This window comes from Vigna umbellata, chromosome 1, assembly GCF_029865625.1.
Source record: "Vigna umbellata cultivar VRB3 chromosome 1, Vumbellata_1.0, whole genome shotgun sequence".
In the NCBI taxonomy this organism is placed as follows: Eukaryota; Viridiplantae; Streptophyta; class Magnoliopsida; order Fabales; family Fabaceae; genus Vigna; species Vigna umbellata.
The window spans coordinates 34,972,688-34,977,455 of record NC_142165.1 but is presented as its reverse complement, the minus strand read 5'-3'; positions in this window follow the sequence as shown (position 1 = coordinate 34,977,455).

Sequence of the window (4,768 nt, the reverse complement as noted above, 5' to 3'; positions counted from 1 at the left end):
AATGAAAAAGGCGTTTGACAAAAGGGTGCACCCAAGAGAGTTTCATGAAGGCGAACTGGTGTTGAAGAGGATTTTGCCCATCCAAAAAGATCATCGAGGCAAGTGGACCCCAAACTATGAAGGGCCGTTTGTGGTGAAGAAAGCATTCTCTGGTGGGGCACTAATTCTCACAAGGATGGATGGGGAGGAATTACCGTTACCGGTTAATTCTGATGCGGTCAAAAAGTTCTATGTATGATGATTCCGTGATAAGGGTTGCCGTTAGCGAATATTAACATTGCCTTTCCAATTGTTGTAATCTGTGTTATTTCATTCAATAAATACCGCATATTAAATTTTTGTCAATACTTTCTGAAATTATTGCATGTCGCGCTGAGCTGTTTAGGTAAATAAAGAGGAATGAAAACGAAAATAATTGAACGAATGTCAATAAAAGCATCACGGGTATTCAGTCGGCTCAGCTCGGTCCTGGTGGGTGTCGTAAAAAAGTAAAAAAAAAAATAATAAAAAAAAAAGCAAAAGAAAGGACACATGTTGAATTCGTTGTCAATGAGGTTGTCAAGGGCGTAGTGTTTTCGAAAAGCGAAAGCAAAATAAATTTTGAAAATACCAAAGTTGGGTCTTCTCCTGATGCAAGGTTTCGGGGGTAACCATCGTTCTTTTCCGGCTAGAGCATCTGCATTCATACTACTTGAACCCTCAACCTTTTCATTTCCCATTAAAACAAAGGGTTGTCATGAATACAATACTGGGGCAGTGTTCATCATGGTACACATCCCCAACGATCTGTTGATTGGGAGATAAAAAAAAAATAAAAAAAAAAAAAAAAAAAAAGAAAAAAAAAACAATGAAGTCGATGTGTCAACCACTACCGAGTTTTATTCCAGGGCTAAGGTCGCGAGAAAGTAAGGTAAGCAAAGATTCAGAGTGACGTGTGGCCATTTTTTCTTTATCCAAACGTTAAAAGAAGTTTATCCAATTGCACCCCTTTTGAGCCATAAATTATATTTGTTTTCATCACCCCCGACAAGAATCATTAGCACATCGATGTCAACCTAAAGGGTACATCAAGGGCATCCGAAATCAAGGAGGGGATTTCTGAAAAAAAAAAAGAAGGAAAAAGAAATAAAAAATATATAAAGTCTCAAAGAAGTACACAACAGAGACAACGAAGCAAGCGACCCAAAAGGGGAAGAAAAAAGAAAAAAAAAACAGCAATGAAAATAAAAGGATGCCCGAAGTTTCAAATCTTTAGGATAGTTGACTCGACACCTTGCAAATGATTCTTGTTGAAACAATTTAACCGCCAAACACTTATTTGAGCCTTCATTATCCATTTCTTTCAAAACCCTTTGACCTTTAGCCACGGTACAAGCCAATAAAAGTCCACGCTGACTGAAGACTGTTTGTCCTAATCTTTCTCACGAATTTAACCCTGAAACGAAATGATGTGGTGAATGACACAATCACTCAAAAAAAAAAAAAAAAAAAAAAAAAGGAAAGAAAATAAAAACATCGAAAAAGAAAAGAGAGCAAAGACAAAAAATGTGAAGTCTCCCCGTCAATCAAGAATCGCCAAATTGGGGCAATCCTTCCTACCCGAACCTTTCCCTCTCTCCAAATCAAGTTTACTATACGTAACAAAGTTGGGGCAGCCCTTGCGGGCCATGCATGTGTAGGTACTAACAACACCTCCCAATGTAAGAAAAATTCAAATGCTAACCTTACCCACAGGTAGTCATTCAACCATCTGCCTTTCGTACTCATCTCCCGCACCCTTTTCAGGTTCAAGCTAGTGCTAGAGGGAATTTGAACCCCTAGTTACGTTCGCTTCCTTGCATCAAAGAACCCACTGCTCCTTGCCATTATTTTGACTGAATGCATTTTGAACGTACATCGCGTTGGACGTCAACATCGACAACGGATTCCATGCATAGAATTTTCCAAAAAAAAAAAAAAAAAAAAAAAAAAAAAAAAAAAAAAAAAAAGAAGAAGAAAAAGGTGCAAGATAGAGAAAGCGAGAGCAAAAGATGGGAACGAAACCACTGGCTCATATGCATTCATGCACATATTAACCATAACATCATTTCATAGAAAGCAAAGGAAAATTGTTCAAAAAATCCGTAAAGGGAAAATGAAGTGGTGAAAAAGGTTAGCAGACCTTTATATCCAAATCTCTCTAATGTTTTGCTCAGTATTTACCAATGTTTCTTCAAAAAAAAAAAGATCTGAATCCAAGAGTTTCTTCTGCGATAGTTCACCTCAAGGCACTCGTCGAGCCTATTGATCCTCATTCCATTCATCCATAGGGTTTGTACACCCTCCACGAGGTTAGTACACCTCACATCATTCATCCATAGGGTTTGTACACCCTCCACGAGGTTAGTACACCTCACATCATTCATCCATAGGGTTTGTACACCCTCCACGAGGTTAGTACACCTCACATCATTCATCCACAGGGTTTGTACACCCTCCAAGAGGTTAGTACACCTCACATCATTTGTTCAGGGTTTGTACACCCTCCACGAGGTTAGTACACCTCACATCATTCATCCATAGGGTTTGTACACCCTCCACGAGGTTAGTACACCTCACATCATTCATCCACAGGGTTTGTACACCCTCCAAGAGGTTAGTACACCTCACATCATTTGTTCAGGGTTTGTACACCCTCCACGAGGTTAGTACACCTCACATCATTCATCCACAGGGTTTGTACACCCTCCAAGAGGTTAGTACACCTCACATCATTCATCCACAGGGTTTGTACACCCTCCACGAGGTTAGTACACCTCATAGCATTCATACATAGGGTTTGTACACCCTCCACGAGGTTAGTACACCTCACATCATTCATCCACAGGGTTTGTACTCCCTCCACGAGGTTAGTACACCTCATATCATTCATCCATAGGGTTTGTACACCCTCCACGAGGTTAGTACACCTCACATCATTCATCTATAGGGTTTGTACACCCTCCACGAGGTTAGTACACCTCACATCATTCATCTATAGGGTTTGTACACCCTCCACGAGGTTAGTACACCTCATATCATTAATCCATAGGGTTGGTACACCCTCCACAATGTCTACACATCCCAATCCTCTTAGCCTTGTTCATTTTGTTTAGATTTCCCTGTTTATTTCTCTCTCATCCTGTTTGAAATTCAGACGAAATTAGTATTTCTATCTTTACTTATCTTTTACTCTGATAATATAAAAACGTCGTTTGTCATATTATCTAGTAAAATCTAAGTAAAGAGGGGCAACTGTCAATACTGAATTTCGTCCGGATCGGTTTTTGGACTTTACCGTAGACTGTTCTCTTTTGTTTTATTATTTCCCCTTTTTATTATTTTATTATTTTATTATTTTCGTTTTATTGTTTATTTATTTATTTTCTTATTAGTTTATTTGTGTCTTTAGTTTTTGTTTTTTTTTAGTTTTTACCTTTTTATTTTATTAAAAAAAAAAAAAAAGATTTAGGAAAAGAGGGGCGTTTTGTCTTTAGTAAAGTATACGAGAAAAAGAAAAGTGTTTCGGTTGGGTGTACGACGTGTACGTGTGTTGGAGGGGGAGGATGCACAAAACCGTTTCTGCAGAGTGCGCGGGGTGGCAGAGACGTTTTGGAGCCATGGCACACACCCGATTTGGTACGGAATGGCAGGGTGGCACAGAAAGCAGAGAAAAGCGTAGAGAAAGGGGAATTTGGAGGAGGAGCGAGGGGAGCCCCTTCATCAAAGGAGAGAGATCCATTTTGCTGGGGACTGGACAGAAAAGAGAGGAGAGTTTGGAGGAAGAAAGAAAAAAGGAGGATTGGGCACTGCTTCTGAGGTCCACCATTGTTGGCACCTGAAAAGACGAAGGTTAGCTTGAACGAAGGAGGAGGAGGCATTGGGTTAGCGGAGCTAACGACAACCAGCGGATCTCCGAGAGGTAAGTGTTGCCTTGCACTCCATCTTGCACATAGCTCTGTTGAATCTGCCATGCTTGCATGTGATCGTCGTTGAGTACATGTTCACTGTTGCATCGCCCTCCCGCGTCCACTTCTATGATCCTATTTTCCTCTTCCAAACAAGCTCAAAGCAAATCCATCTACTATGCCCCTCACGCCTCTGTCCATCCCCAATCATCAGCATTGAAGTTGAAATTGAAACAATAAACAGGATCCTCACAAAATCATGTAACTGAAATATTAGAACAGTGTCTTCACCCTCTTAAACGAATCTCCACTCCCATTCATTCTCTGTTTCACCACGCTCTCTCTCTCCTCCCTAACTCTCACACTCACGGCTATTCCCAACAATCAAACCCCGTTCCCCCAATTCAAACACAACACCATCTTCAACCTGCAATCAATCAAAACTCAGAAACAGAAATCAAAACAAAACCCATACTTCACTCTTCACTCATTCTCGCCCAATCTAGGAAGCAGGGTTTCCAGCCTCTCAAGCTTACTGAGAGCTAGTGTCCCGTTCAAACTGTACAGAGTATCAGGCTAGAAGATTAGAAATTCGATATGGTCAGAAAAAGAGCAACGAGCAGATGAAGCAATATGTTCTTTTGTTGCACTCTACTCTCACGGCTACTGAGAGGACCATTTGCTGCATACTAGAAAACTACCAGAATGAAGATGAGGTGGAAGGCCGTGGTTCGGTGGCGTCTGAGACGAAGGTAGCGAAAGATTTGGGGTTCAGAGGGAGTGTTACATGGAGAAGAAGACGAGCTCGACAGGGAACAAGGGATCCGTAGGCGTTGCGGCCA